This window comes from Bombus pascuorum, chromosome 1, assembly GCF_905332965.1.
Source record: "Bombus pascuorum chromosome 1, iyBomPasc1.1, whole genome shotgun sequence".
NCBI lineage: Eukaryota > Metazoa > Arthropoda > Insecta > Hymenoptera > Apidae > Bombus > Bombus pascuorum.
In genome coordinates this window covers 3,456,766-3,477,406 of record NC_083488.1, presented here as the reverse complement: position 1 = coordinate 3,477,406, position 20,641 = coordinate 3,456,766, and the positions used below count along the sequence as shown (strand labels likewise).

The 20,641-nt window shown below is 41.4% G+C and overlaps 1 protein-coding gene and 1 non-coding gene across 4 annotated transcripts in view; one reads left to right on the top strand and one right to left on the bottom strand.

Annotated features, from left to right (window-relative positions):
* The window catches only part of LOC132912228 (ankyrin repeat domain-containing protein 6), a 137,718-nt gene that overhangs the window by 58,682 nt on the left and 58,395 nt on the right, over positions 1 to 20,641 (top strand). The gene's annotated exons all lie outside the window — the stretch shown is intronic.
* Trnar-ucg (transfer RNA arginine (anticodon UCG)) lies at positions 15,326 to 15,398 on the bottom strand. The gene has a single exon. It is a non-coding gene; the product is annotated as a tRNA-Arg (tRNA).

Here is a 20,641-nt window from a genome sequence, read left to right as displayed (position 1 = left end):
CGTCTTCGTTATACAGCCACGTGTATTCACGAGTACGACGCTTCACACTGTAGCCATTAATTTACAACAAATTCTTAATATCCGATCTTTATGCTTCTTGGAATTTCCAGAAGACTCGTATTTCCTTCTACTGTATTTAATTATCCATCCTTAAAAATTCATTCTCTGCTTCTCACATTTCTACGCGCCTCTCTGATATACAACGGCGCACAACAGAAAGAAGCTTAAAACTCAGACTTGCGTTTACGAGCGCAACTTGCGTTACGACGTTTCCAGTAACTTTGTGTTAAAGGCTTTTGTTTTACCACGTTGACAACAATCGTCTGTTCCGAGGAATTTAATCCTGATTGTTAGAAATTTAATCTTGAAGTTAAGATTAATAATCTGTGGAAGACACAATGTTTGTGTTGAAATAATATTCTGTGATGTTTATTAAACGGAACTACAGAACCAGATGTATATGAGCGAGTGATATAATTAACAACGTGTGCAAGAATCGTTGATTGTTGGCCAGTTACTTTCTTAGTTACTAGACTTAGATAGTGACCCATGATCCCTTAAATACTTTGAGCCCCACTCTCTATACAGTAACGAGTACGACCTGTGTAAGTGTCCTGTTCAAATTCCTGTGTGGGTGTCTGTGTATGGGTACTTACCCTTTGCGTGAAATATCGTTGTATTCCAACACTGATAATTCAATTACCATCCAATTAGAATCCATTCTCGCCGATTGAATCTATTTTCTAGAATCGACTTGCCTCTTCTGTCGCTCCATCCTTTAAGCTTCCTTTCGTCCACCGCTACGTACACGTAGTTGAGTCCACCTACACGTGGTTACTGTCAGCGAGAAACTTCGATTCTCCACGGCGCCCTGGTTGCCAAACACGATTTCACGTGTTGTCGAGCGGTCGATCGAACGTGTCTTTTGTCGACAGAGGTATCTCTCGGGGCGACAGCAACTGCCGCTAACGTCCGAGTTAATCGGCCCGCCAAACGCTCCTATAACGCGTCGATGGCGGATGACTTATCGCGGAAATAAAGACTGGCCGCGCGCCGATCGAACCTCAGATTGCGCGTACGGTTACCTGTCTACCTTTCGATGTTTTATTTATCTCGATTCGCGCACAGACAGCCAGCCTCGTTCTGTACGAACCGTCCTTCGATCGCGATCGATTTCTTGCTTCGTCTCGCCATGTGTACGCGATGTTGAGTTAGTTGCGGACGAAGCTGCAGGATGGAAAATTCAACGATACGTCTCGTAAGTTTATTCCCCGTGGGTCTGTTGGGAATTTTACGACCGAAGGAGTTCGTACATCCACCAGGTAGGCTTATTTGATTTTGTCATTTCAATTTTGCGTAGATACCTTTTAATTATTGTACGACGAAGGAATTTACGATAAAATCACGTAACAGCGGATAAACGTGAGTTGGCGATAAACGCGAGGGAAAGCTTAGTCGAGGTTCTGTAATGGCCGCTACTTGGTTTGCGGTGGTTTGATGAAAGGGCGAGAGTCCGTGGCATTATTTGCGGCTTTTCACTCGCGGCTGCGGGTTAAAGGTGCGACTTTGACTGTCGTGCAATTGCCCTGGCGTCGATCGTAGCCTCGAACGTATAATGATCTCGCCAGAACACTATCGTTAGCGTGTCTAGGATAACGCGTGAGAATCGTTGCAGTAGGCCTTTCGAGCGCTGGCATCGTGTCGCGTGTCGAACAGCTTTTCTCCCGATTTATTACGATTCTTAAATCGCTCGCTGAAAGGTCGCTTCACCGATCGTAGCTCGGCTACGGTTCGTGCTGCGATCGTCGTAATTTTTAAGAAACTTCGTACGTAGAATGTTACGTAACGCGCGAGGAAGCGTTTCCCGTAAATTTCTTTAACCATTTCGCGGCTACGTTCTGTTCGGATATTTTTCTTTTAGACTTACAGTTAGTTCGTCTATTATCTCGAGATACTGACAACAAAAAGTACATAACGATATAAAAAGAGTATAAGTCGAAGTTGCGTAAATTGTGAGAGCTTGGAACTCGTAAAACCAGTCCATTAAGGGCGAAGGCTACACGTCGAAGAATCTTCCCTCGGGAAGATAGAGCATCGAATAAAGCTGCCTATCAACGGTATGTCGGTCAAGCTGGAACAAGCGTCGAAACACGGCCCACGAAGCGACGCGTAACAGTTAAACGATAAATCAGTTCGTCTTTATCGCGAGCAGGCTGTCGGTAATATATTCCGGTTAGGAGCGGGAAAAATCGTTTTGGGGCGGTTCCTTCGTCTAAAAAACTCTGGTAAATTCTCTATTCGACCGTCATAAATAATAATTATTTACAGACCCATTACGTCATAGAGTACGTCGTCTGTTGGTTAAAGCAGCCTAACCCAATACTTGAAAACCTACTAGGTTTAAATAGCAAGATTAATTATTTCCCAAGCTCCGCCACGCCAGATGATCGACGTTAGTAAATCTTCCACACGAACGTTCGTTCCTATAAATAAATTCGTAAGATACGGAAGAACCTTTTTCACAGATCGGAGCTGATCGAGCTGCTGAGATAAATGTCAAGTTTGTTGAAATGTTTTCCCGTTCGCCATGTGTTTTTTATCTGAGTATCCGGTGTGTTGTAAATGGCTGTACAAGGTGGCGAACTACAGAGCAAAACTAATCTGTGCGAATTAATGAAATATCAAACCCGAAACCTATTTAATAACACGAGCATCGTCTCGAAGCCTGATTATCTCAAAATTAATTGAATCTTCGTGCACATAAATAGATAAGTTGCATTGTACGTGAAACTAATTAACCAGGAAGTCGCGCGTTTCTTCGAGCCAAGGAGAATCGTTGCGTCGAAGGATAGAACGCATTTCGAACGCGCGCCTCGCTCGCGATAGCGTCGCCTTAAACGAGAATCGCTAATCCGCTTGGTTCGCGAACGAACAGAGGCTATTCTCTCATCGACGCGGTGCAATTTCGATCTACGTACTCGTACACTATGCGGCTATGCGATTTCCGTATAGTCACGAACGCGGCTTTCTTATTATCCTGATACCGTGCAACCCTCTGCTCACCTCGAAGCCTTCGTCGTCGTTCGACTCGCATCGGTTCCAGGATTTCGAAGATTTTCAAACGCGCGATCTCGAGAGTAAATTGCCCGTAATTTAGGAAACACGGGCTGATGGACGGTAAACGATTCGATGTGTCGAAGAGGGTTTTTTTTTAAGTATTTTTAAAGTACCATCGATGACACTGGAAACTGTAGTTGATACGACGCGAAAGATTTCTCGTTGGAGCAACCAATAGCGCTATTTCGAACATCGATATCGTACGGAAGAATCCTTTTATTCTCTGACGGTTCTTCGACCCGAAGCGAATCAGAAAAATTCGGAATCATCGTTTCGACACGCCATTCGTTGGCGAACAATGGCATCTTAACTCGCCACGCTGTTTCAAGCGGTCAGCTCGACCAATTAGTCCCTATTGTAGCAGCAAATGCGAGTAAAGCTCGTAGAAGAATCGCGTGGTTGCATCGTGTATGCGTCGAGAATACTCGGCGCTCGACCACGTGCGTTCTCCAGACACATCAGAGGCGTTAAGAATACCTCGAGTTATTCTAATGATAAATAAGCATAGGTATGAACGTCTTCGTTAACAAATGGCTGTGCTACCTACGTCGTCCTTGCTAATCGGATTCGATTATCGTAGGCTCAGGCAACGATTACAATATCGTTGGTTCGTTAGAGTCGCTTGACGTAATCGCGGTAGGAAAAGTGACATTTTCAGGAAATCACGACGTTACACGAAACAGAATTCGATAAGGTAAATTGTTTTGAAAAAAAAGCTACGAACGAGGTATGTCTCGCGTTAACGCGACGTTGTTCTTTAATGGATTAATGTCGATCTTTTTGTGCAATTTGCCATTTAAATTCGAAATGGTAGAACGCTCGTGTGCATAATTACCTATAGCTATGTGTAAATGTTCGGTATAAATCCTCGTTGAGAAATACGCAAGCGACTTTTAATAAGCAACCGGTTCTAACAAAGTTCGTTTAATAAAACGTAACCGCTCGTTATCGGCTATTTAACGACTGTTTTGAACGCGCTATGCCGATTAGAAGTATCCATAAGATAAACGACATTAATTTACTAAGTACTCGAGCGAGGATAATTAAACGTTCTCGCATCAACGAGTAGAAGATAAGAAGATTGTAGCGAGACCTTGGCCGGGGTGAGAAAACCACCATGGATCGGATGTTTTTTCGTGGATTCTCGCGTTCGGCCGTGTCGAACGAAATGAGTTTCGTACACGGAAACCACTTGGTTCGATCTTAGTACTTTATCCAATGGTGAAATACAGGCATTAGCGTAATGAAATTGCATCGTTTACGCTGGAACGCGGCGATCTCGCGCTGTGAAATGGTATAGCTTAATTAAGGTTCGTCTAGATGCCGACGCTCGGGTGAAATATCGCGATCGTTGCTTTATTTTTGTAATAACCGTCCTTAATTGCACCTTGATCCTAGTATCGCGACACGCCCCTGGCTGAATCCTGGCGCGAGTAATTGTTTTCTTACAAAAACCGACTTTTAACCGCGAACCAATAACTTTCGCAACGTCCTTCCATTCAGAAGCTTCGACCCTTAACGTTTTCTCGAATTCTTCTTGAGAAGAATAATCGCAATCTCAGTTCTCACGATTACAGAAATTGATCCATTCGTTTTGTTATCAAACTTGCATCGAATTACTCTTTCATAATCTACGTTCTTACCACGTTCCCTACTATTACCGGAATTTTATTTGCTTATAAGGAGGCTTTTTACTACGATTTAGAATGTAGGACTTGATTGCTGTAAAAAAAGATAGTTTGACTGCAGCATGGATAATGATACACTAATAAAGTACAATAAATCGGTAAGGAGTGAAATAAAATTGCAGGGACATAGATACGAGGCTACGTAATTCCCAAGTCACGTGGCGCATACAGAAGATTATATTAACAGCTTTACCGTAGCGAGGTGCAAAAACTCTAAGCAATCGTTCAATTTCACGAAAGTCTTGCTGAGAAATTATCCTCGAGGAATAACCCCTCTTTATTTGATACATCGCTCGACAGCGTTCTTAATCCTCGTTAGATCTGCCTACTTTCGTAGTTCCGCTCGATACTCGGCGTTAAACATCGGATAAACCTTTTAACGTAAACTGTAGGCTTAGTACGTATTAATTTTGCCGCTAAACGGAAAAAAATCCATCACTTTCTTTGGATTCTCGTGTTTTCAAAAACACACGGGCGTCACGCGAGGCCGCGCGTGCACTCTTCGACACGAACAGCCTGCGAGCATAAATTGGTTCGTGAAAAATACGCGTGTCGCGCGATAAATCCCTGCTTCCTTCTGGATTTTTTTTTTATTTTCCCGTGGCGCCATCGGCATGCACCCCGGACGACCGTTAATTTGCACGTAAATAAGCGTCGGACGCTAGATGGGCCGAGCTCGTAAAATTATTCATCTCTCTGTAATTTATAAATACCCTTGACCCAAGCGTTCGCGTTACTTTCGTTATAGCGGTGTAAATATCGTAAGAGTTTCTCCGGAGCTCTCCGTTTCGCTTATACGCGTAATATATTCGCATCTGCTTGTAATCCAGGTTTTACGGTCGCCCCGTGGCTCGTGAAATCAATAATTTTCAATTTAATTGCGATCAACACCGGTTCCTGTGGACAGTCGATTTTTCTGATCGTCGCGACGGGTCCGATTAACGATCTTTCGTGAATGATTATGCATTTCGGAAGTAGCTGCTTAATATCAATTTGTATAACTTAGATGTTTATCATTTTGTGTTTTTAATTGCACGACTCGTACGCTGTTCCACGTAGATTCGTAGCATTCTCTTTCTTCTTTTTTCTTTTTACAAAATACTTCTTTCGTCGATCGATCCTCCGATTATACTTGCAATAAATTTTCTATTTTATCCTGCTACTCGCGAGGGTTGACCTACTTATTGTACTTATGTCGAGAATATTTTTCGATCTTCCATAGTGTTATTCTTCCATCTATCCAAAAGATCCCTCGTTCAGATGTAAATCTACGTTAGCTGGAATACAAAGTATTTCTAGGTATCGACCTCGTTAACCGGACGCTGGGTGGTTTTAATAAGCAATTATAAGCGCGACCTGTTGACCCACGGAAACGAAATCATGAGTTCCGAGAAGAACTCGTGCCGATCTCTTGCAGCATCTCTCAGACAACATCTCCGAAGTCACGACTTGGTACATTTTGTACCGGTATCTTTCCAGGAAGGTAATCCTCGGGCGAATTGCTCTTTCTTTCGGCTGATAGATCTATGCGAGCTACGTATACGAGGGCAGGATTAAAGATTACTTTGAAAACACCGAGCCGATTTTCAACGTTCGCTTTTCAACCCGAGTCTCTGCTTTCTCGAAGACGGATGCTTTTAGGCGCTAGAATCTGCAAGGATACTCGACACGTTCCCCGTGCAATGAGAAACAAACGGTTAAACGATGTCCGAAGAATTTTTCCGATTAGAAATCTGTCGTCAATGACTGTACTTGTAAGTACTCGATACGACGTTGATATTCATCTAAAAAGAAGAGACAACACGACGTGCAAACATGGAATGCGGTACGTAAAACGTAATAATAATAATGATACTAATAAATACTCGCTATCAGTTAGACAATAATAAGCTATTAGAGTAGGATGATTTTCTTAATCTCTTAACTACCAGTTGCAACAAATAACTTTAATCGACCAACACGAGCGACGAGAAATATGCATAAGCTACTTTTGCATAAACGAATGAGAAGGATGTGTCAGACGTCCAGGTATAATTGATCCACGCGAAGAATTATGAATTACTATTCCAGACGATTGCGGAAACCGCCATCTAATAGAATAGTAATTACAAGAGTGTTAGGATCTTTTAGATCGTCACGGTAATGGATTGAAGCTCTGATTAGATGTATCAAGATGATCGTAATGAGGAATCGTGTACGTTAATTGATGCGAAACGGCAATCGTTGCGAGATTACGTTGCATACGATGTATATAAGCGCGAAAGAGAATTTGAAAAAAGAAAAGGGAAAAAGGCCGAGTTGCTTGGACGTTTCTGCTTCTTTTTCTCTTTCCTGCGAATTTCTTATTATTTACACGTGCACACGTGCAAGGTGAGCAGAGAGAGCCGAGGTATTAATCGCCAGGGGGACAGTGATTTATGTCGGCTGCATCAGGAACTCATTAGGCCAAGTAGCGGATGACGTGTAACGGCGCGAAATTTAATTTCATCTTTTCCGAGCTACCGCCATTTTGCCTATTTCTCGCCGCTACCAAATTAATGGAAATTTTAGAAACACGTACGTTGTCCATCGACGTTTCCAATACCTGCTTTTTCACGTTGATTCTTCCAATTTCTTAAGTATCTCTTATTTTTTCTTCAAGTATATAAACGCCAATAACGTGCGAGGAATTGGCGAATTCTTGAGACCTTGACACGTTAAGTTGCGATATTTTGTTATATTTTATTAGATTTATATCTTTTTATTATAAAATATCGGACAGATAGTTTAATCGCTTCTTAACCTTCGTTTAGATTTTAATTTCAACGAAATCATAAAGAGGAGTCGGTCTCGTTGTTTTCGAACGATCAATGGAAAAACATCGCCATTGTTAGGTAGGAAAAAGTATTTCTCAAGAACCACGATGAATTGAAAAGAAAAAGCAGCTCGTTCGGAATAATATTTCATGAATCTACTTCGCCCCTTTGAGAAACTTACATTTCTTCTCGAGGAATTTAAATTAAAGGAAACGCGCGTTCCGTTATAAACGTACGCCGGTAATTTATCGAAATTGCCATGAAACGATTCGATCATCATCACGGCAGCACGATAATCGCGTTTTCCAAAAACGTTCGTACCTCGATGGTTTACCGCGTGTTCCGCTGATGAAGATCGATGTAAATTAGAGCGTAGGACGTTTTAGTCGTGTCTTTTTTACTTTATACTAACGACTGTGCTCTAATGGCACGTTAATCGAACAGAGGGGTCCCGCTAAATGGCCATCGTAACACCGCGGTGCAAAATTGTCGTGGAGTGATCGACGGCGATCAAATTCGTAGATCCTTTCGGTCGTAAACCGAAACGGGACAACCAGGTGAAATGCAGGAAGCGGAGATAGTCGAGGCTGCAGGTACGCATTTTATTAGCAGCTATTAATCTTTCGCCGACAGAGTATTACTGCACACGGGTATTTAACACCGCGGGTTATGAAAATTCACTCTTTTCTAAAAAAAAAGTACATCATCTAGTTACCGCTGATATCATCGGCACAGATATCTCACGTTTTATGCTCGTCGTTTCTTACTGGGCTCGTACTCGTTTTACGTAATTCATACTGTTTTTTCCGTCTCTTTTTCATCTGGCTATACCTGCTATTTATTATTTCTAACTTCGGACACCGTGCATTCCTACGAGAAAAGATACAGCCGAGAGTCGAGTTTCGTTGAACCGAATCGTATAGCGCTCAACGTCCATTGGAAATATCGAACGTTCTTTTCTTTCGACCAAGGAAATTCTATTGGGTTGGCAACTAAGTCATTGCGGGTTTTATCATTAGGTGGTGTTGAAATGGTCGCCATTTCTAAGAAAACTCTACATCTGATCTTCAGTTTTCTCAAGCTCCGAAGCCATCGACAGCGCATAGACGAAAGAATGCGTCGAGGACAGACCATAAGCGGTACATGTGCGACGATGACTTCTGGGTTTTTTAGTCTCAGGGTAACGTTGCTAGCGTACGGATCTGGACCAGCTCACATTGTATTCCACACTTTGTACTTCAATATTCACAATATATATATACTTACGATACTTTACAATATATCCACGCGCTTCTTTGTATCCACCTACATCAAATAACCTCAACAGGTGGTAATGACAAAATCCTCAATTACTTAGTTGCCAATACATCCTCGTCGTTGATTTACCTAACCAACAAACAATATGAAATCTTCTTCCCAAGGCGACTACAAAATATCACGTCATTTACAGGGTGCGCCGTTAGAATCCGGACAAAAGAAGTTTTGTGCAGAAAGTTGTTTATTTAAGTCAATACACAAAAACACATGAAAATGTTGTTATATCTCATTTAAAGGGTCCTTGCTGAGAACTTTTATTCTATGTAACCACCCTCTGCCTCTATGACCTGCTCTATTCTTGCTCTAAAGCGCGAGCACGCTGACTTCAACTGGTCGCGTTTAATTGTCGCGAATTCTGACTCGATAGCAGCTCGTAGGGAGTTGACGTTGGGGTGCCTGCATTTATTAGTTTGTCTCTCGATAACGCCCCACACGTAATAGTCCAATGGGTTTAGGTCGGGACTGTTAGGAGGCCAGAAATCTTTCGACCAAAACATGTCCACATTGTCAGAGAGCCAATTTTGAACAAGATGACTTGTGTGAGCAGGTGCGCCATCTTGTTGAAATAAATACGGCCTTCCAGAAGCCGTAATTTCCATCCACGGCTTTATTACTGTCTTCAGGACCTCCAAATAAACCTCCTTTGTGATTCTTTCGCCTTTTTGGAAGAAGTGCGGAGGCATGACGTCGCCCTCACTTGAGACAACGCTCAAAACGTGAACACTTGCTGGAAATTTGGTTTTGCCCACAACAGGAACATCTTCGAGATTGTGGGCCAGCCAACGGTCGTTCCTCCGATTCACTTTGGCATCCACCCGGCGCGAAGACTTTCTATAATCGCCGCTCTTCTATCGTATTCCGGGTTTTGCTTAACGAGTTCTGTCATTTTGAGGTTATAGAAGACTTATTGACATATTTAACTAACTTCAGAGTCAATCAGCACAAACATCTGAATTCTAATATGGTGGGAACTACAAATTGAATTCTGTCCGAATTCTAACGGCGCACCCTGTACTTATCCGTCCAAATATAATGTAACCTGTTTCGTTATCTTGCATTGCGAAACGCAACCAATTATTATAGTTGGTCGAAAAAACTATTAGAAACCCATCTGAGTGAAGAGTGCCTGCAGGCGTCTCGTTTCCTCGTTGTTATTATTATTTCTATCGCGTTATTATTCATCGTCTCCATTAATCTTCCATTAAGTCGACAAAAAGCGCGGTAATTGGAAAAGAGCCTAAGGAAATCGACGAGACCCGTAGTTTCCGTAGATTTCGTGTTCGTTGGTCGACGAATTTTCCGCAGGCGAATATTTTCACGGCACGAAATGTCTCATTTTGCATACAAAATCGTTCGCCACGCGAATAAAGAGACATTGGCGAAAGAAACGACAGAAACTGGGCGTAATTTGTCCAGATGATTGTAATTTGTAGGAAGGACAGGCTGGATGGGTGTTCTCTAGTGTTCAACTAAATGTTCCTCATCGGGATAATGAGAGGATTTGCTCGTCCCGGCTGCATTAGAGCAAATGATCCGGTAGATGCGCTCCATCACTTCTCGCGCGTTCCTCGTTGCAACGATACGCGTCCTTGTTCGTTCCTTGACTGTACAGTTACTCGGATGGGAAACTCGGCCAATGACTCCGAGGAACAGTAGCGAAATAACAGTGGAACAGGTGACGTTAGTTTTGGATACGTCAGAATCGTTGATTTTACCTTGCAACTACGATAAACGCGCGATTGAAAAGCTCGATTGAAAAGTGACAGAAGCGCGATTTTTTCTACGAAGCGGATCAGCATAGAAACGACGCGCAAAGTTTGTACGTATTTACCTAGAAAAGTTCTCTAACGCTAGGTTGATACAGTTATTCGGAATGAAATGGGAAACTCGGCCAATGACTCGGTGAAACAGCAATGGCATAGCGGCGGAAGTGTCGACCTTGGTCTTAGACGCGACACGCAAGTTTCTTAAGCTTGAATCGATGATTTGCTCGTTAAGTTAACGAGGTTTTATCATAAATCTCTCGAAACTTGTACTAGCTTCTTTCATCCCACTTTCACTTACAAGCTTGTTGTACGAAACCGCGTGAAAAAACACTCGATCCATTCGTTAAATCTTACGAACGAGTTGACGTTAAACCTGTTTTGACAACCCCGATACCCGCGAACCCGTTAACGAATACGCTTCTCCACGGTTCCGTGTGTGCAATAATTGCCATTATCAGGAATTAAGCAAAGAAGAGAAAACGCGTGGTGGAAAAGCCAGTCGCGCGGAATTAATTTTATTGCAATTCAAATATAATTGGGTTTGCAATAAATTCACCTCTTTCCGATACTTTCTAAGTGAAATTAAATACACGTGATCCGCGTTTCATTCTAAATTACGCTTCACAGTTTTGGAATTTTATTACGAGATTCTAGGGATCGTGGAGTTTCCGCGAAATTTTGATCGAAGGAGTCGACCCATTGTCCAGGATATCGACGAGATCTCCGCGTCTATAACGATGACGACAGGGATCGACTTCGCTTCTAGATATTTCGCAGAGGCGGCACGGCGGTGAGAACCTGTGGGATTCTTTATCGATGCCTGTCACTTCTTACCATTCCTGATGAAACGTATTTATTAAGAGCTCGACGTGCCTGCGTACGTTTCTTCAGGCGTCGTACGGTCGCGTTACAGTTATCGAAGAACACCGTAAAAACCGCTAAGAAACCTGGCGAACTTTCAAGATAGGATCGCGCGTTCGACTATTTCTTTAAACGATTATGCGCTATATATGTACGTTAAACCACGAACGAACTTTCTTTCACGTAACGCGCTTCCTCTCAGTTACGAATTAATAATAAAATTGAAAGATCCACGATCCATAAATTATCGATTTCGTGCGATTCTCGTGTGATGCACGATCGAAATTACGATGTCTAAGATTTATAGCCGTATAGTTTCCAATTTTATCTTGTTTCTCTACGTCATTCATTTATCTATCCTTCGATGCAGCTCGTTAATATTCAACCTTCCGTCGAACGACTTGATCGATCTTAGTTTCCTATAAAACCGTGCACTGCCCTCTCCGATGTATCTGAATATCGCAACGGGTCAAGATAAGAAAGGGAAGAAGGGAAAGATAAGAAATACTGGAAAAGATCGTAGAACCGTTGGATTCGCGATAGAAAGTGGCAGCGACGATTTACGGAAAATCAAAAAATTGTTGGAAGGCGTGCAGCCGCGAACGAGGAAGTCCATATTCACCTGGTGAAGAAGCTCGAACGTGATCTGAAGAGGAAATGGGACCACTGGGTGGGAGTGAGCCAAAGAGATACTCGCAGACGATGAGTTGGCGGAAAAAACTCGCGAGACTCGCCGCGACTCGTTTCGTCTCTCATCTTCCAACGAGGAAATGCTTGATGATGGACGAAGCGTCTTGATTACGTCTCCGAGTCATCTGGTCGCGCGATAATTACGACGTGAAGCTATTCGCTTGTGTATATGTATGTGTCATTCTACGTATTATATATATGTCTTCTATGTGTTACTCGCTATAGATGTACTTTATTTTTAATGCATAATACGTATTTTGATACTGTTGAGATATGTATAATTTTCCGTGCTGGACTGGGTTAAATGCGTATTAGAGTTACTAGTATGTGAGTATTAGTGTGTGGATACATGTGTGTAAGCGTCCAGGCCTTAGGACAAAAGACGATCGGCAGTGGATTAGAAGTATCTGGAAGTGTCGGTTAGCAGTCGAGTGTAGAGAAAGTGCGGAGACGCGTGCAAGTGTGAATCGAAGAATATGTGAGAAATCCTTCTTGTAATAAATATATTATTATTTTAATATTACACCCCAATGTATATTCAATGTTCCTTCAACATTATTTCGGCACCAAAGATCCACAATTCTTAACAGATACATTACCGAAGGCGCAGGTATCGCGCGGAGATGAGACCAGGTGGTTTGGCGTTAGTGGACCTTTTTTTGCGACGAGGGGAAAATGTAATTACGCATATCCAGTGACCCGTGTCACAGAGTCACGTGGGACTCGGCAGGTGGTACGCCACTAAAAAAAAAAAAAAAAAAAAACCCCTCCCCTATCCGCTTCTCTTATGGTACAAGCTCGAAACCGCAAACGGTGTTAGTGGACCTAAGTCGAACGAAGTCTAACTTTGCAATTAAATTCGATTTTGTGTCTTCAAAACGCCTCGAATACGTCACAATATACATAAACGTTAAAGTGGTCACCACTTCTAGGAACACTCTACATCTTGTCTTTTTAGTTTTCTCAAGCACCGAAGCCATCGACAGCGTATAGACAATGAACTGGGACGAAGGCAGACCATAAACAGTAGACAGGCGACGATGGCTTCGGGGCTTTCAATCATAGGATAACACTGCTAGCGTGCTACCAGCTCAAATTATATTCCTACTTGTACTTACGCTTCTGTATTAAAATATATTTTCTACTTTACAATTTATACACGCGTTCCTCTGTTCATACATCTAATAGCCTCAACAATAAATCAATACATGAGGTCGGAAAATATTATCAAAAAGTTTCGATATTGCGATATAATGAATTTTATTTATACGTGATTCTGGGGAGAAACGATCACTGACAGGGTAATAAAACGAGCGTCTAATCATGTAGATAATGTTCGAACACCTTAGAATCGTAATATGTGTTTGTTTGGAAGAGTAATAAAAGAGCTTCTCTGAAGGTATAGAAATAGTGTATAATAATGTTGTTAACGGCGAAGTTATTAATCGTTGGGGGGGAGGCTGATATATTGACTGTCATGGATGCGACAACCGATCATTCTAATCTACGACACGAAAGCGGCTAGGAAAAGCAAAAGCCTTTTACACAGTAAATCAATTCGTAATCGTGGTCTTCCAGTACGATCTTACTAACCCAACAGACACGAGGCAACACGAGGCGATCTGTACGCCGGTGATTCTTCGACGTTGAATGATTTAACTCCGCGAATAGATCAGCCGATTAAACGTTAAATACTTTAAAATGAGAGAAAATATACATCAGCCACCTGCCATTCAAACCATTTGCCAGATAAACGTTTTCATATTAACCTTCAGGTAATACGATAACTGGTACGCGAATTTAGTTCACTTTCGAGTTTCCTGCCTTTCCGTTTCGTTTATTCGTTCATGCACTTTTTTCTACAACATCGACATCACCGGTTTCGTTCTCTTTCTTCCCTTTGTCTATATATCTTCCTTCGTCATGCACGTGCATCGAACCGCCTACCTAACGCGAATAATTTTATTTTCTCGCCAGCCGGCGAGCGTGGCCAGTCGTGAAAGCAACAAATTAACCGACGACGCTATCGTAGGTCGATACCGGCTATGTAAGCACAGTGAGTTATAGAGTGTTCGCTGCAACCTTTGCCGTGCACGACCCGCTACCTAACGCCAGTCCCGTTTCCACGTGTAACAAACGTAATTACGCGTGGTAATTGCCTCGCTTTGTCGTTCTCGGCGATCGTACATAGCGTTATTGTCGAACGTTAGAAAAATTCCGCAATTGCTTGCTTACTTTTACAGATGACTCTATTCGAACGATAGGTCCACTGCTATTTTTCACGAAATGATATTTTGCGTTCGTCGCTACATAAAATACGATACGTTCTTTTAAACGGTAAAACCGTATCGAGGCAGGGAATAAGGTAAAACTTAAATTGATTCTGCGACTAACGGGATAATGCAAGGATTTTAAAAACCTGCTGATTTGAAGGTGATTGTCGTTTGCGTGAAGTTTTTCGATGATTGTTATCTTTTCAGCGGAAGATCGGAGAATACGTGGATGTTTTAATTCGTAGCTCAAGGGTGTACATAATGTAATAATCATGAAGATCAGGGATAAAATAAATGGAGATTAGCAATTTTTCCATAATTTCACGTTTTCTTTTATAATTACAATGATTGTATGATGTCAATTACATCAGTGACGATAAAGCTTCTGAAAGACCGGACGGAAACGCTTCTCTTATCACCTACAACCTATTTCGTTGTAACGGAGATTAGTAGACCCAAACAAAGTCTATTTTATTAGATAAGGTGACTATCAACCTCGTTCGTTATAATGAAATAACATGCACAGAAAAATACTATCGCAAACAGTCTACGAGTCTCTTGAAAGAATTTGGTATCGATTAAAGCGTAAGAAAAATTGACGAATAAATAGATATTAATTTATGGATAATTAACGGAAATTTACGATTCGTATTGCGTTTAGAAATATTCATTAAATAAAATAAATAATTAAAGACAGAGGCGTAAGAAGAAGAAGAATACTTCGTGTAAATAAAATTTTGACGATCTTAGTTTATTCGAATGTTTCGTACGATGTGATAAGAATATTTTTCTGTGGAAAAAAAAATAAAAAGTGACCTCGACCGTGACAGGATTCGAACCTGCAATCTTCGGATCCGAAGTCCGACGCCTTATCCGTTAGGCCACACGGTCATCTAGGGGTGGTTACCCCGTTCACGAAAACCTTTGTCCTATCCGACTTTGAATTTCATTAAAAACCTATAAATAAAGTTTGATTTTACATATTACATACCTTACATTGATTTTCGAGATCCACTACTACCATAGAATTAATAAAATACGAAATTTATACTAATTATATAATATGCCTACTGAGCGATATAATTAAGTCATTTTACCTTTTTAGATGTAATACGATGTTCGCGTGCTAACAAAAAGTATGATTAAGAGACATAAATATATATTTAATTTTATACTCGAATTTATTTCTTTAACTGTCTTTATTTCTTAAATTTTAGCTAACATAGTATATGTATTTTCAATATGTATTTGTAAGAGGTAAAATATCTCGATAAGATTTCTAGAAGCATAGTTCAACATTTTACTCGATTTTTATCATTTTTCGCTGAATTGATCGTTTTAAAAATAACAAAGTAGCAAACTTTATTACGAAAAAAATTCAGTAATATCTTCCAATTATAACAATATGCTCTACCTTAGAACTTCTACCGGTACTTCTTTGAGCGATATAATGTTGAAAAGAATCGCCAATCTAAAAGAAAAACAGAAAGGAAGCAGAAAAAATAGCAAACACGCAACTACTGTAAAATTCACCACTAAATCTCACCCTAGACCCCAACGTCCGATTCCCATTCGTTCGACGCTGTGCACAATACTCTCAACGTCCGAAATAAAAATCGCAAAAATGAAAAATCAAAGGAAGAGCAGAGACCTATTTTATCTACAGGGAGGCCCCATTGTTCCTCTTGTTATTACATACGTACATACATAGACACACGCAGACACATGGAAAAGGGAACTGGAACGTGTGAGATAGGGCTTTCCGTGCTTCACCATAAATTCTCTACCCAAACGCCATCACGCTCCACTCGGTTCGAGGCCGAACAGGCTTAATGAAACCGACGATGAGGCGGTAGACACGCGGCAATTATCGAACCGAGTATTCGAGACTGTTCGATGCTCGGGGCGACCGTACCTTCGGAAATACAATCGTGGAAAAACAATTTTGCATAAAGGGAAGATAACAGCGAAGGTTTTGATCGACGATAAACATGGAGGCCCCACGGCTCGGCGCGATTTCTTTTCGTTGCCGATCCACGTGAAACATAGAGGATCCTCTTCTTCTTCGTTTCCTTTTTATTCGTCGTCGCCGTCTTCTTCTTCATCCTCTTCTTCATCTCCTCGTTCTTTTTCTTCATCTTCATGGATGCAAGCGAGATAAATCAAGGCCGTGCAATAAATTCAAAAGACTCGGACGTTTTATCCTTCGGTAAATACGCTGATACAGAGGATGATTTAACAGTTCCCGCCTCGCGGTGTAGCTTGTTAGTTAGACAAATGTAGCGTTGTCGTTGTGACTCTCTTCCTCTCTCTCTCTCTCTTTCTCTCTCTTTCTCTCTCTCTCTCTCTCTCTCTCTCTGTTTCACATGCGAAGCTTGACGATGGCGTAGCGGCTCTTGGGAACTTGGCTTTATTTGGACGATAAAAGCCGAGGCCGGTTTCATTCGAACAAATGCCAGCGTGTCCTTCGAATTTCGCTTCGTATGGCTCCTCATTGCCCATTGCAACGTGTTTCATGCTTCATGCTGTTCCATCGTGCAGACGGGTGTTAAGGTTTCATAGCTACTGTTACCTTTTACGAATAAAGGTTTGGTAGTGCTATTTTACAAAAATTATACCTGAAGATAAAGACTCGTTTAAACGTATCACTGTGAGAGTTTTAGATAGTGAGAGACAAAAGTGAGAGCGGGTTCCTTCTCTATTTACTCGCCGATTATTCTTTTTTAAATATTCGTTGAATTTTCCACGGCGCAAGGCCTACTTGCTCGCTGTTCCATACAGAGCTCCAGTTAAATGGTAATACCGTTTCATTGATCGCGTTGTGCAACGCGACATTGCGTCATGGTGAAATTTCGAATATTTCGGTGTCTTCGCTCTAGATGATTCATAATTCGTTTATGTGCTCCGCCATTTAATACGCGATACCGTTTAATGCACGACTTTAATAAACTTTGAATAGTAAAAAAGCTTATTGCTAATTACATTTGCGTATCTTACGAGATAAAAATATTTCTGTGGAAAATTAAACGGTAATAATAAAAAGATGAGCAGACGTGGCGATGGCAGACAGCTGAAATCGAACGAAATTATTCTTGATGTAAGGTGGAACGTGCCCAGAGAATCGCATACCAACATGGTATCCCACTATTGTCCAAAAGGCAATTAGCATGCCTCTGCTGACTCTTCTAGAAAAGAGGGGTGAATACATTAAACACTCCTCCGGATACTCGTCGATCGTTCGTGGGAGAACGTATTTCTGTGAACGTGGTACACGCAACGTGCAACATATTTATTTCATAGACACCCGTTACCTAAAAGTTCCCGGATATACAACAACCAACAACCACTTTCGTTAGCAAAAAATTACCAAGGATTATCGTCCCGAAGATCTTCACATACGCAACCGATGAATATTTTCGAGAATTTACTTCAACGTTCTGCCTTTTATTTTCTTCGACGGTATATTACGTTAATATTAGTTCGATGTGTTTGTAGTTTAAAAGTTTCATTAGATGTTATAAAGTATCCTATGAAATATTCCACTTGAAGAATTCAAGTTTCAATTACGATATTGCGAGCTTCTAAGCTTAAGTCGAATTTCTAAGATTTAAGCATTCCAAACCACAAGCCAGCGTCTAAACGGGGAAAAATAGAAGAAAAATGAACGCGGACGTAACTGACAATGGACGGTAGACTAAAGTATATTAAGCGTTGTGGAGACGAGGGCCTGAGTAAAGCGGGCTGAATGGCCGAGTTAATTTAGATTCCTCGGTGTACCTCTTGCGGCGTAAAAGACGTCGAAACGTCCGGGCGCGTTTCAATGTTACGTGATGGAAGCCCGGAGCCCGTTCTACGGACTAAAGCGCGTAATTGACGTAACAACGTACATCATGAACTTTCGCATAGCCGCTGCCCGTTCCCATTTATGGCGTTAACTAACGACGGGTGGCCATAACGCGACCACGAAGGGCTACCATAGCGATACACCGGCACGATTGCCCCGGTGAAAGCCGGACCATTGTCTCTGTTCGCGGTCGTTTCGACCGAACAAGTGTTTCCGCGGCTCCCTGCCATGCATCCGCTCTCTTTCTGATTTATCTGCGCTTTGTACAGAAGGCACTCTTCTCTGACGTACATCTTCCAACCTGTTAGCTTGTCTATGCGAATCTATGGTACCCAGTTTTAACAGCAAAATGTCACGTTGCAAAGATTGAAGCAGGAAGCGCTATATACGTACATCCTCGCTTAAGATTTTTTAAACGATCTTTATTTGTACGTTAGCGCAATCTTACGCTACGTATGTTTTCCAGTTCTTGATCCGCTGAACCGTATATGTACCGCTGCGAATTCGTTCAGCACAGCTTTGGACTTTTTCGTATGCAACGCTGGTCATTTAGAGATTCCGTTGCGCAATTTCTCCGAGTTCCATAACACGCGTTTCCTCCGCTTGTTACCGATTCTTGTAGTTTACTCGCATCCTAGCAGTTATCGTAGATAAATGAAACGTAACTCCGTTTACTCGATACACGCGTAATTTATGTACATATCTGCTGAGTAATTTATTATGCGATTTTGTAAAACTTCCTTTTGACAAAAACCATCGACGCATCTTATATACGTTGATTGTTTTATTTTTCGTTGTTCCGCGATTCTCAGAAACGTCAGGTAATAAATATTGTCATTGGGTTTGGCATCGTTACGAGCAGTTGTTGGTCGTTTTTCGGGCCTGCAGGATTTATACGCTTCCTCGAACATCGAACAACCTTTAATCATTCATGGATAGAACAACGTGCAATGTTAATTATCGGTGGAAGCGCTGCGAGTTTCGTTCTGCTTGTCAATAGCGATTAAAGTATTATAAACACGCAGGAGAACGGCGGCTTTCAAACATGGATTACGGGATCATGGGCCGGTTTGGCCGACTAAAGGGCGTGTTACATTGCATACCAGCGTGCCTCGTATCGGGCCTCTGCGCAGTGCGTGCGCAAAATTCATGCAACGGTCCAAAAAATCTTCGTTACGGTTTTTGCATCTTCCCTTGCGCCTATAATCTTCCAAGATCGTTCGCAGGGACAGAATTTCTCATCAAACGTAGTTTCATTTCGATTTCCGAAGCATTCGTCTAATAATCTCGTCAATTTCATGAATTTTCGCTGAATGTTTGAAGTCTAACGATATCTATATTTGTTGAAATATTAAGTTGATGAAAATTCAAATGAAATTTAGAAAATTGTAAGTTAATTGTAGTGCTAATTTTCGGGCACGAAAGCAGAAATTTAAGCGAACTATGGAGCTACGAATACAAGGAAGGAGAAGCTAATAATACGAAGTTACAACAAGATTACGATAATAACGAATCGAGTTACGCCCTTGTTACAAGATTAAACAGATCACGCTTGTACTCTATCATCCAGCTCGTATCTTTTATTTTTCAACATTAGCAAATTCATCTATTATAAAACAAATCCCTATAATGAAATAACTATCATCGTAAGAACTGTTACACAAGCTTGAAGAAGTCGAAGCATCGCTGACATCAATTTTACGGTCGTCATACGAGACTAATCTGGCTGATTAAAATTAACACGCTCGATGCGTATCGCTTAATTATGTCTCCTGCTTTACCGACCCAATAATTTACTTAGCCTTGTAAATGTTGTTCGATGCGTAAAAAACGAGCACATTCTTCATCCGCGTACGTAGTGTTAGGTACTTAAAGATTATTCGATCGGTAATAGTTCTTCGTCGTTAAGTAACTTAATTAGCGATTAACAGGAATGGCCGACGCGCACTGTGGTTAATCTAATCCCTGGATTATATGTTGAACGAAGTACAGCTGACACGAGGAGACCACGAGCACTTCCGGTAAAAGGAGAGGGACAAGGTGTAGCGTATCATTATCGAATATACGGTTCGTGTATTTCCTGCAGGTGAACGATGATTTTTGAAACGTTACATCCGTGTAAAAAACGAAGGTCTTTAATTTAAATTTTTTACTATGAAATTTGTCTTTACGTTGCCTGTACGTTCGTTAAGAATCTTCGAACAAAGTCGAACAAAGAATAATTTGCAACCGATTTCTCACTAGCATCGCGGTTTCCCTTCTCACGATAAATTCTTTACAATATAATAAT